Here is a 13724-nt window from a genome sequence, read left to right as displayed (position 1 = left end):
TGCTTAAGAGCCCAGCATCATTAACGTAAACCCTTCTGGAAAGTGTTTTCTCGGAGTCAACACACAGGTGCTGTGTTCCAGAGGTGGCCAAGGCTGTTGGCAACAGAACTTGGTAGTGTACGAGTCACCCAGGTGGTACTGGTTTTGAAGGCATGAAGGAGTGTGGAGATCAGCTGAGACTTGGCTCTGTGAGAAGCCAGGAGAGGCCACTGCTGAAGGTGCAGCCTCAGCAGCAGTTGAAGACCCAGGATTAAAGGGACCATGCAGAGAGCCTCTGAGAGGCTATTGGGGAAGTCCATCCCATTTGCAGTGACATAAGATGACCACCAAGAAGAGCAACAGCAATGGAATAGAGCCTTCTGGAGCTTAGAAGACAAGCTGTGTGTGCTGCAGGGGGTGGGGCTGGAGAAGTGACCCAAGACCCTTGGAGGAGCCCAGAAGATCATCTGCAAATATTAAAGAAACACACAAAAGAGAAACATGAACACAGTGTACAAATGTGGGGCAAAGCAGCCATTGGTAAGTCAGTGTAAGAGGAAAAGCATGAGAAGACAGTGTAAAGTGTATCCTGTCCTGGTATGGAATTTGCTAGATTGTGTATTTCCTTTAACCAAGTCAGTTTCAGGGAGTCTGTTCTTAAAGCAATGTAGGTTTTCTGTACTGTGTTCCTTGCTCTCTTCTGAGTCTTGGTCACTAAATGAACTGTGAGCATCTGAATTATTCTGCAGTCTGTTTCAGGCAATCTAAAGTAGACTTTGCTTATAAAAATAAAGTTACTCTTCAGAGTTCTTCCAGCCACCCCCTTTTCCCAGTTTCCAAGCCCCTTCCACATATAACTGTTTGTTACAGTGGCACCTCCCTTCCAGGTGTTCTACCCACATAGTACAGTTTGCTGAGGCTGCTGTAGCGAACTGCCAATGGAGCCATTGAGAACGTTTCAGCTTCTGCCTTCCTCAAGGCGGGAGTGTCTGTGTCTCTGGAAGGCTCTGCACCTCAGCTGCTAGGTCACATTGAGACACTCTGCTGTGTAAGACAATAGTCAAAGGATCTAGAGATTAGGGTATGACCTGGAGAAGCGGGGCATTATTTAGCCTGACACATTTGGATGTTTTATACAATGGCCCACATTTTCATACTGGTTGTTAGTGTGGCTTTAAGAGCATGGCATAATGGAAATGGACCAAAGAATATCTTTCAAAATAACTGACAAGGGGTTCTCAGAGGTTGTAGGCCTGCATATTAATGTTACCTCATGTAACAAAACAAAGCATCATGGTTGCCCTTAGGAGACAGGATGAAGTGTCTGTCAGCTTGCAGATGGGATCATGCCATCAAGGATGTCTGAGCAAATGGGGAGGTGATATCTATCCCCTTGACACACTAAATGCTTTGGTGTACTTGTAGCTTCAGTGCAAGACAATTAGTCTCTCCAGTCACGATATTAAATTAATTCTAATAATGATGGTATTTTAGTTTATAATATACATTTTGCTTCAGAATATGATGGGTAGCCAGGGTTCAGGAACATTTGGGGTTCCTCGGTATAAGTACAATGTCCTGTCATCTTTACAACTACAGCCACTGAAGTCTGCCCCGCATACAGTAAGCTGCCACACATGATCGAGGATTGTCTCGGTCACTGCCTGCAACCGACCATGGAGAGAAACGTCTCAGCTCAGAGTAAAAAGAGAAAAGAATAAAACATACATTTTCCTAACATTCTAAAATGGATGAGACAGCAGATGTGTCTGGTTTTGTTCTTTGACTACCAGGTTTGTATCTGTGGGAACATGTTTTCGAAGGCACTCTTGATCCCCCAGATGTGACTGCGCAATGGAGGGAAGGACAGTTGATTGTAGGAAGAACACAGTACAGGTACTATTAGACAACACTGACCTTGCCTGCCGCGTGACGCCTCATGGACCTACTGGAGGGAATATACTCTCATAAGTATGCTCTATATTTTATCATATAGTATGCACAGTATATTTATACTTCTATAAACCTATTTTATATTTTTATGCTTCAGCTTGGGAAGAAAACAGAAATCAATCCTGGGAATGAATAAATAAATAAATAGGTCCTGCTTACACTTTAGTAAACGTTTGCTTATTGAATTAGACATTTCAAGGTAATTTTGGAGGGAAAGCTGGAGACCTGCCTCAGTGGCAGATGAGTTGCCTGGCATGTGCCAGGCCCCGGGGTCAGTCCCCAGTGCAGAGAAGAGAGAAACTAAAAGTCTGTAAATAAATCCTGGGGAGTCTTATTTCTATTTTGGTTTTAGCTAATGATATGGAAAACTTCATGTTCCGCATTTCATACACTTTACTGGTAAATGAACACAATGTTCTATGCCTTAGAGGACGAAAGTAAACATTACTTTCATGATTTTCTTTTCGTTCATAGTTAGGTTAACCTGGAAATACTCAGAGTCCAACTGTTACTTATTAAAACATTTTTATGTCATATCTACTATGATTTACGTGATTATGTAGGCTCCTTTTTTTTCCAAAATTCAAAACTGTTTCTGTTTTGATTTTTAGATTCTAAAAAACCAGTGCAATGCCAAGACTTTTAAGGATTTTACTTTTATTTAACTTACATATCACTGTATAATTTCTTAATTTTCAAATAGAATTAAGGTGATTTTAATTAGAAAAAAACATAGTTTTATCATGAAGGTACTGTTTCCAGTTGGCTTTTAATGGAAATAAATATTAGTTGTTTTTACATGTTTACTTCATTTTTGTTATTGTTGTTGTTTCAAGACAGTGTTTTTCTGTGTAGCCTTGGCTGCCCTGGACTTGCTTTGTAGACCAGGCTGGCCTCAAACTCACAACAATCTGCCTGCCTCTGCCTCCTCAGTTTTGGGATTACAGGTGTACATCACTGAACCCGGCTTGTCCCGGTTTGTCTTCAATTAAATATTTTATATAATGTTAGTACATGAGGACATGAATACATGTTAGATCATGAATACATGATCCAATCCAACCTGCATTCCCTCCCCTCCAGTTCCTTCTCTGTACAACCCACCACTTCTCCCTTTAACCTTATGTTCACATGTGTGCCCACATACACACCTCGGCAGCCTGCAGCTATCAGCTGGTTTTGAGAACAGGTTTATGTGGAAGCTCATTGATTAGGCTAGGCTGTCTGGACAGTGAGCACCAGGGATCTGCCTCTCCATCACGACATCAGCCTTTCATCTTAGTTCAAGAATTGTCCTTAGGTCCTCATGCTCACGGCACAAGCACTTTGCCAACCCAGCTAGCTCCCTAGCCTGTCATTGCTGACTCTCTCAAAGGAATCATGCATGCAGTGTAAACAAGTATTTAGCCTCATTGTTCTAATCTCATTGTAGGTTGTGTGTATACTCCTAAGCTTCATACTAGTTAGATTTCACTGCTTGAAAGAGTAAGTGGATCTTAGTGGCATGAAGGCTGTCATAGAATGTGCAACACCTTGGGTTCAATGGCCAGTACAAAAAAAAAAAAGTGAATGTCTATTGCATGCATAAATTGCTTTCTGTGTTTGTAGTTGAGCAGTGAACATGTCAGTGGACTAACTTTGCAGAGACGTTTCTGGAATTCAACTAGTCTATAGAATGGAATATGTGAGACTCTCATTTCTTCCCTGAAGGCACAGTCATGCCTGTCACCCTAAGCTTATGATTACTTGGTATTACCACAGTGATAGAAAACATTGTTAACTACCATGAAGAAAGTCTAAGCCCAGTTTTCCTTTCTGAGGTTTGTACGCAAGATTTTACATCATCATGGAAGAAACCGTGTTCTTTCCTCTTAGAGAACTTTGTAGTCAAGTTCTGTGACAGACTTTTAAAATACCTTATTAAAAAATGAATAGTAGTAGATAATGTATGCAAAGTGAATGAAGTCTCATGGAATCGCAAGTTGTAGTCTCAGTCAAGTTACACTTAAGCTAACTTAAGTGAGTTTCAAAACTCTACTGTTTGCACAGTTACTTCGGACTGAAACGATTCCTCTGGGCTCGCTATATGGAAGTGCTTACTCTGAAGACATTTTTCAGTTGAAGCAAGCGGTAGAAAAATATATTGAACATTGTAAGTTCTGATGCTTACACATATGCTGAGTAACCCACAAAAGCAAATTAGAATTCTGTACATGATTATTTTCAGTTAATGGATTTTCAGTAATAACCTTAGATAATTAGAACACAAAGAACACAACACTCATTCTGTACATTATACTACTCATACACAAGCCTTATTTTTATAATGTTAGTGTATTTTCGTGTTTTAAGCTAAGGGTTGGAGATACAGCTCAGTTGGTAGAACTCTCACTGAACATGCGCACATCTGCGCTTGGTTCCCAGCGCCACATGGACAGGGAGTGGGGCGCACATTCTTATTCCTAGCACACAAGAGTGAGGGCATCTGTAATTCTCTCCCTTAACTAGATGCGCAGGCATCTATACCCCTTCTCTCTCGAGCCTTCACTCACCCTGAGCTCTCTAGGAGGTGATCTCCCTACTCCAGGATGTTCTGTGCATTCCATCCTTCTCTTCTCAGACCATGTTCTGTCAGGTGCTGCCTCTCTCTCCTTCATTTTCCTCCCCCACTACATTCTGTTGATCCTCATCCGGAATTTCAGAATGGTTGTCCCCACTCACTGTTTTCACTTCCCAACTGCTCATTCCCTTGCACTTTGACTCCCAAAGTTCAGAACAATTCGGCGGCAGTGATTGCTTGGGGCAGCAGATGACAGTGTGAGTTTTGGAGCATGTCTATTCCTTTTATGAAGACTCTTAAAAATATATTGCAAAGAAGAAAATACAACATTCTCCAACTTGCTAACCATTCAGACTTAATATATCTCAGCTGTCAGGAATTCTCTATGTTTAACTTTCCTCCTAACAGAATAGTTTCCAATAAAACCTTTTCTTTGTTTCTTACTCTTTTTATTCTTCACTAAAGAATTGCTATTAGGAACTTAATGTATAATCTCACTCAGATTTTTATATTTCTACTGATGGAAGATATATAAGTATTTTTCAATACTTATTTTTATGTACTTTCATATTTACATAAAATTATCCTTTAAGCGCTGGTAAGATGACTTGCCAGGTAAAAGTGGTTGCCCTTAACTCAGACAACCTGAAATCAACCCCAAGGTCTGCATGGTGGAAGGAGAGAACCAACTCCTCCAAGTTGTCCTCTGGCTGTCACAAGCACGCCTTGGCACGCATGCACATAAATCCTTTTAATTATGCTCAGAATCTCCTGAAGCTTGATGCATTCCTTTACATTGTATCTTAATGCCTTGCCTTCAGTGAAGAAATGAGAGTCCACTCTCATATACTAGCTGAATTTCTACATCCAAAGCTTTCTATTATTCTGTCCCACTTGCTCAGAAGAATTTGCATTATACAAATTGCACTTCCAACAAGAATATTAATTAAATCTTATTCTAGATTTTATATAAAACGATTGAAATTTTCTTTGTTCAGTTTTGTTTATCTCTTGCTTGTGGTGTGTTGTTTTCAACAGCTTCATCACTGGCCCGGGTGTGGTTCCAGGGTACTTCTCCATAGAGGTGGACAATGTGGTCCTTGTGTTAAATGGAAGAGAAAAAGCAAAGATCTCCCATGCCACCCAGTGGTTACTTTATGCACAGAATTTAATGCAAACCCAGAAACTGCAGCATCTGGCTGTTGTCTTGCTTGGAAATGAATACTGTGACAATGACTGGATAATGCAGTTCCTCAAAAGAAATGGAGGCTTTGTGGACCTACTTTTCATAACATACGACAGCCCTTGGATTAATGGCACAGATGTTTTCCAGTGGCCTTTAGGTGTAGCAACGTAAGTACAAGATAAGAAAGGCATCCCTCGGGTGTTCTGAACAGAACAGGGAAGATGGTGTTTTATTTTATTTTATTTTTAAACTCATAATGTGAATTTGAATTTGTTTGGAATTTGCAAATTTGTTTGTAGATTTTATACAGACTTACATAATTAGTAATGTGCTTGACAATTTGGCATAATAGAATTTATGACTTTAGCCTCCCCATGTGCTTTTAAGCAGAAATCCAAATCTAGTCAGTTATCTTTTCCTCTGATACACTGTTATATTTGATTATGAAATATTTGCATATTTGAAAGAAAGTGGTTGGTTTAATGCATCACACATGAAGATGGTGTTTTAAATGGCAGTAGGTTCACTGGTGATGAGGCAGGCCTATCTTTCCTACCATCAAAAAGAGTGGCCTAGAGCCTCAGTGGCAATAGTAACTACTTTGTTGTATTTTACCATCTTCTGAGGAGAAATGAAGAGTACTTGTTTGTTCTAAAAATGGATATAGGATAAAAATTTAAGCTTAATAGTGCCCTGAAGAGAGGTTTAGCAGAGAATGAACAAAGGCAGAGCCATAATTCTAGTTTAAACAAATACTTTTGTGGCAATATTTTTATATACTGTATAGACTTCCCTTGGGTTTGTGATTGGCTGACTTGATGTTAATCTCAACTGTAAAAGCAGAGGTTAATTAAATGATAGTTTAGGATCCTCAATATATAATCATCCTCCAGTTTAAAAAAAATGGAAAACATTTTTTAAACTTTCTGTGGATAGATTTTTAATAGTAAGAGATAGGCTCTCAGTAGTATATAAACTTTCTGAGGTCAGGAGTTTTCTTCCCAGATTTAAAATAGTTCTGTAGAAATGGGCTATAGAGGTGGCTGGGGCAGTTAAGAACAATTACTGCTCATATAGGAAACTCAGATTCAGTTCTAAGCACCCATATTCTGTGTCTCATAGCCATGTGTGATTACAGTTCCAAGGCTCTGAATCCCTGTTCTGAACTCTGTGGGTGCTTGGCTACACATGGAGACAAGCAGGCACACAAATATACTAATATACACATAAATTTAAAAAAAGTAAATTTTAAAATAATGCTTATACACAGTAGGTACTCACATATTTGTTGAGGAAATGAATCATCTCACTGATAGAATTAAATCCGACATTCGTTATTATGTCACTGGTTACCACCATGTCTGAATTCAGACTGCTTTAGCTGTACAAATGTCACTAGAGAAATGCCAGGGACAGGTATTCCCACCCCTATGTGGACAACATTCCAGGCGAACAGGTTTAGGCTGGGACCAGCCTTAAAATTTCAAAAACTTTGTAAGTACACCCAACCTTCAGAAAAATCTATTTATTGAAAAGAGCCTGTATTTGTAGAAATGTTTATACTTTTTCCACATTGTATAACATCACCTACTCGCCTAATAGAAGACAGAAGCATAGTCATTTTGGTGTTGCCAACCTCACCCTGTTCCCGATGAGGAGACATTGGGTAGCATCCGGAAACCTTTTGGTTGTCTCAACTGAAGAGGGGGAATTATAACAACTGGTGTCAAGGGGGTAGAGCCCAGGAATGTTATTAAACATGGTGCAGTGTATGGCACTCTTTAAAACAAAAAGTTATTTGACCCAAAATGCCATAATAATCTTGTGTACAGGATAGACTACAGGCACACATTTATATGCAAACCAGTGCCCATGGAATGAGCCCCCTCTGTAGAATAACAGGTTTGTTGTAAGCAGTGATTAATATATCTTCTAGTAAACTGCTGATAGTCCTAACATCTGTATAACCAAATCACCACATAGAGACTGGCTTTATTTAGTTAACCTAGAACACAGTGCTGGGCAATAATTACTCCATCCTAAACATCCAAGCCCTCATAGTTTCCTAACATTTAGATTTCCCATGTTATACTTGCTTTTTGTGAAATATTATGTCCAGGCCATCTCCACGTAGTTCCAAGATCTCTCCTCCAGCTCTCTCTCCTAGCTTTCCTCTCCTCCCACTGCCCTCTGGCTCCTCCCCTCTTTCCTATCCTCTGGCTCCTTTCAGCTCAATATTGTGTCTAATTTCTTTATTTTGGGTTGTTTGCACACAGTTGAGACAGTATGCTTAAAATAAGTATCACAAGGCAATATCCAGATTGAAACCAGACAGATGGGGGGGGGGAATCAGCATTTGAATGAACAAGGGTAAGGTGTATACATTTCAAAAGAATGTTATACCAAAACTGGTTTTATTCATTGTTTTATTCTTTGGAATTTTTTTGAAATTAACTCTTCAGAGATCATGATTATAACAGTATATTTTCTTTTTAGTGGACAAATAGGACTGTTTATGTCTATGGTGTACAATGTGCTTAGAAATCATTGTCCTTAACAGATGGCTTAACAAGCCAAGCTGAGGGGCATCCTACCATATAGTAATTCATTACTTGCTTTCATAGATACAGAAAGTTTCCCGTGGTTGAAGCCAGCTGGTCGATGCTGCATGATGAGAGGCCCTACATATGTAATTTTTTAGGAACTGTCTATGAAAACTCATCAAGACAAGCACTAATGAACATTTTGAAACAAGATGGAAGTGATAAACTTTGTTGGGTTTCTGCAAGAGAGCAGAAAGTTCAATGTTTGCATGGTTCCTTCCTGTTGCTCTCCAATCCGAATGTCACCTTGTGTACAAATAGGTTTCCAGAGAAACAGTGGTAACTGCTTATTCCAGCCTCCTGTCTAAAGGTACAGTAGTAACTAAAACTTAGGAAACTGGCTTTTCTCCAGTCTTTCCCATTATAATCAGGAAGCAAGTATTGATGGAGTAATGAAAGTCATTTTGCAATAATTTCTTTTGCTATTAAATAAACACATGGAGTATAAAGCTGAGTGGCCAGGGAATGGATGCCTAAAACATATGCTTCTAGATCTAGAAATTTATTTTTTAATTGTGACAGAAATTGCCTTCTAGATGGATATCACTAATTACTATGAATTTAATACAATTACTGTTAATGTAATTGTATTAAATTCATTTACTCTGAGTTATCAAACAACTGCCAAATGACAAAAACCATCTTACTCATAAAAACAGTGAAAACAAAACAGAAACATTGCCCTCATAGCACTTGTTGGAGGAGACAAGTAAAACAGTGTGTGTCAGGAGATGGTAATGACGTGTGAGAAGAGAATTAAAGACAAGAAGGCCACAGAGAGGACTGAGGTGGAGGGTAGAACATTTGTTTTCAGGTAGCGAAGGAGAGCACCAGGTGGAGGGCTATATTATATACAGGCCTGAAGAGGGCACAAGAGTCAGCAGGGTCCATTTAGAGAGGGGAGCCAAGGCAAAGGACATAAGGCAGGGGGGTGCTTACACAGCAGCTGAAGGGCTGGTGAGTGAGAGGTGGTATGAGAGAGCAAAGTCTTACTGGAGGACAAGCACTAATAAAATGGTTCTGGTTGAGCTGAGCTAGAGGTCAGGTAGTACCCTCTGTGCTCCTGCTGCTTCTAGACCATTCTGTCCTTCTGCACCCGGAACCCCAGTTCTCAGTCTCATGCCAGTGTGTGTAACTGGAACTCTGTAGCCCGGAGCCTTCACCTTCACCTTACCTCCCTGATTCCTTAAAGACTGGAGCTCCATTGCCCCTCTGGCTGACACCAGTCTTGTCTGAATTCTTGGTGACTTCTAAGTCTAGCCAATCCTTCTATCACCTTGGTATAAGGTTTCTTTCCTTTCTCCCCTTTATAGATCATAGGCTTCGATCAGCCATTTCCTGTTATGGTCATTTCCTAAATGACCACTTGCATTTCACATACCACAAGGTTTCTCCATGACCTGGAATTCTAGCATTTCTGTTGGTAATCATCCTATCTTGCCATTCCATCTCATTCTCTGTAATGGGACTCCACAGTTCAGCTGGAATTTACAACATGGTTTTTACTATGCCCAGATTGTTCTTCCTGTCCCTGTATCAACTTCTGAATTACACAGCTTAAATTCTACAGTCAACCAGCCCTGCATATATGTTCCCCTTTCTAATTCCCCCATCTAGCGAGCCCTACCTGTCTAGTCTCCCCTTCTGCCCACCCCATAGCCATACTCACGCAGCTGTGCATAAGTTTAGACAGTCTGAAAGCTGAAGAACCCATCACTCCTATATTTCCTAAAGTATTCCCCCTTCGTCCTCAAAGACTGCTTTATACCTTCTGTCCTAACCTCTTGACACCTCCTCAGTCTCCCTTTAGAGATTGGAGCTTATTTCACTAAGAGAATACAAATAGAAAAGAATGCCAGGCTCAGCTTCTGCATGTATGTGGCCTATATATTCATTCCATTCTCAAGACCACAGCCAGATTGATTGTTAAAATGTTTATTGCTTATGTCGTTCCCTCTTCAGAACACTACAGTTGAGTCTTCTGTAAGGAGACTTCATGGTTTTTGACTGCTCGCCTAAGTTCCCCTACTTCCAACTTGCTGGCCTCCCTAACAGTTCTTGGGGCTTCAGACTTTCTAGAAAATGTCCTGACTTAACTGAAAGACCTAATGCCCACCACTGGATAAAGCACAGCTGCATCAGAGTAAGACAAGAGGACACAGCACTCCGGAAATACGATTGAATGAATAATAACCATTCGAAGATTGATCACTGGATATTTTTAAATATAAAGTAATAAAATGTTCAGATTATTTCCAAATGTTCAAAACAAAAAAAAAACTTTTTTTAGGTAGTCTTACGTAGCACAGGCTGGCCTCAAACTCGGTATTTAGCCCAGGATGATGTTAAACTCCTGATTCTTCCTATGCCTCCCAACTTGTAAAATTAGGGAATTATATACCCAGTTTATGGATAGATGATGATCAATACTAGGTCTGAGTTCTAGCAGCTGGGCTATACCCACACCCCCAAACCTTAAAGAAGTTTTAAGAAATGTGTTTGGCCCAACATTTTCAATGCCTCTCATATTTATCATCTCTCTGATGTGTTCACATTTTTGATAAATGACATTAAAAGATTTGCTTCAAAAAGGATGCCATAGGAAAGTAAAACCTTACAGGGATTTCCTTGTTGTTTGTTTAATTTCCTAGGTGGTAGCCTCAGGAGACAAATGAAAGTCTTAAGAATTACCAAGATGCTTTGCTTCAGAGTGACCTCACTTTGTGTCCTGTAGGAGTGAACACAGAGTGTTACAGAATATATGAGGCCTGCTCGTTTGGCTCCATTCCTGTGGTAGAAGATGTGATGACAGCTGGCCACTGTGGAAACATGTCCAGTCACCACAGCGCTCCTCTGCAGTTACTCAAGGCCATGGGTGCCCCCTTTATCTTCATCAAGGACTGGAAGGAGCTTCCTGCCATTTTAGAAAAGGAGAAGACTAACTTTACAAGAAAAGATTCAAAGAAGAAAAATGTTACTTCACTGGTACCAATACTTCAAAACAGAACTAAAGTGGAAATTTACTAATATTTTAGAAAGCTCATTTTTTAATGAATGATAAAGGTTAATCATACCTAGCTGTAAGTGTGTGTTCCTAAGAGTGAATATGTACAGCACTTGATAAGGCGGCTCCATCAACTCAGTTTCACAGAAGGGACCAAATGTTCTCCTTTTTGGCTACTGCTGTATACAAGATCAAAGAAATGGCGATATTTTACTGAGGCTGACCTGGCAAGATCCTTAAGTGGTTAAAGGTGCTTACTGCCAAGGCTGATGAGCTAAGTTCAGTCCCCCAGAAACTACACGGTAGGGGAGAAGTGAGTCTCATGGGCTGTCATGTGACCGCCCAACAGCATGCACACACAAACACATCAAATAGGTGGATAGATAGATTGGTGGATGGATGGATAGGTAGACAGGTGACTCAGGTTCAATTCTACCGAGATCAAGAAGCCAGCATTTACTGACCGTGCTCAATGACTTTAACCCACTTTAGGGGCTGGAGTGCTGGCTCAGTGTTTGAAAGTGCTCACTATCCTTGCATATAGCCTGAGTTCAGTGCCCAGCATGCATGGCACACACTCAGCCATCTGTAAGTATTGCTCAGTAGGTCCTGACATGTTCTTCTGTCTTCCATGCTCACAAGTGCATATGACACATAAAATAAAGAACTAACTGATAGAGTACTATTTACTAGGGCTGACATCTGGTCATGTCAGTAGCAGGATATATGCTGAACAATGGCTGCAAGGTTAGATAGCATCAATGAACTTAATGGCTCTTCTATACAACATGGAAATTATTTTAATATAATTGAAAGGTGCCTGAGTGGGTGTTACATGCTTTCACAAACTGTATCAACTCTGAGGTGATTTGTATGTGAATTAGCTAGTTGTGGCTAGTATACAATGTATACAGTCCCAAAACATTGCACTTGATAACACGTTCTATTTTATGTACCGATATTAGAAATTGCAAACTTTAGGGAAACAGCATTATATGTTAAAACACTGGTTATTGCAGTCAGAAAAAAAACATTAAAAACTTGTTTCCATGACGATTTTTCTCAAGCCAACTAACTGGTCATACTCTCTTCTCAGAATGAAAAGCATCTGTGTCCTTAACATAGTAACAAAATAGCCAGCAGGAACAAGTGGGGAAAGGTTTATTTTGGCTCATAGTTTGTGACATCTGCAGGGTACCAAGGCCAGAAAGGAGGCAAGAATAGATGTATCCAGCCTAGCAGAACTGTCAGGCATCAACTATTTCCATCATGGCTGACCAGGTAGAAGAACGCCAGACTACAGAGAGGTGTGTAAAGTCTCACAGGACCTGCTTTGCCAGCCAGTCCCCTTCTAATGGCTCCACAGCCTTTAGAACAGACTCCATGCTGTGACTAGAGTTCAGGACGGTGAGTGTTCATCCTAGGAAGATGGCAGGATAGTGTAAGCATGGAAGGTTAGGAGCCAACAGTTGTCAACTTGGCAATACCTGAGACACCAGGTCATGTTCCTGGAGCTGTTAGCTTACTGCTGCTTGCTGTCTTACAGAAGATGGTTTGATGACACTATCTTAGCTGGTGATTGCTGTGTGTCCCATCAGTCCAGCAGCCAATTACCTTGGATCTCAGGATGAAAAAAGAAAGAAAGGATTTTCAGTGTTTATCTGTAAGAGTGTCAGGTCTATCCCTTTTTGCAGAATTGAATTTGTGATAAAAGGAGGGAATCAGGCAAAATAGATGCTTTGGGGGAGCTTGAGGAAATTTAAAAGGTGATCTAAAATCTTTTACAACGGGTTCTGCTGAAATCATGCTAAAAGTTCAATAGTACTATTATTCACCGAAATACCTTTCAAAACTTGACCAGACCAACAGATACAGCTGTGTTCAGTCAACATAAAACAGATACACTGAACTGGATAGGAGAAAGAGCAGGCAACAGCTCTGTACTTAACTGGCACAGGAGATGAATTTCTGAACAGAACACCAATCTCACAGGCACTAGGATAAATGGAACCTCAAGGAACTGTAAATCTTCTGTAATACAAAGGACACTATCAATTAAAGTAGCACCCTACAGAATGCAAAAATATTTTTACCAACTCCACACCTGATGGAGGACTAATATCCAAACTATGTAAAGAACTCAAGAAACTGGATAACAAAAAAAAGGCAAATAATCCAATTAAAAATGGAACGGGGGCTACAGGTTAGTCAAAAGATGGACACAGGCACTAAACCTCTTTGCAAAGGAACTTATTCTGGTCCCAGTTGACAATGTGACCAACTGCTTGAGCTCCAGCTACCAACTAGGTCTTCCTATATATATCAACTATACCCTTGAATTGTGGAATACATTATGAACTCTCTCCTTGCTTTGTCAAAACATTTTTTCATAGTAAACAAGAAAAGGAACTAATACGGAAAATCGGTAATGGGAGTTGG

The 13724-nt window shown here is 40.2% G+C and overlaps 1 pseudogene; it reads left to right on the top strand.

Annotated features, from left to right (window-relative positions):
* The first annotated feature begins 452 nt into the window (after nt 1-452).
* On the top strand, nt 453-11508 carry LOC132648624 (ribitol-5-phosphate xylosyltransferase 1-like; annotated as a pseudogene).
* The last annotated feature ends 2216 nt before the right edge of the window (nt 11509-13724 follow it).

The sequence above is a fragment of the Meriones unguiculatus genome, chromosome 17 (assembly GCF_030254825.1).
Source record: "Meriones unguiculatus strain TT.TT164.6M chromosome 17, Bangor_MerUng_6.1, whole genome shotgun sequence".
Taxonomy (NCBI): Eukaryota; Metazoa; Chordata; class Mammalia; order Rodentia; family Muridae; genus Meriones; species Meriones unguiculatus.
Note: the sequence above shows the minus strand (reverse complement) of the source record. Positions and strands in the feature narration are given on the sequence as shown.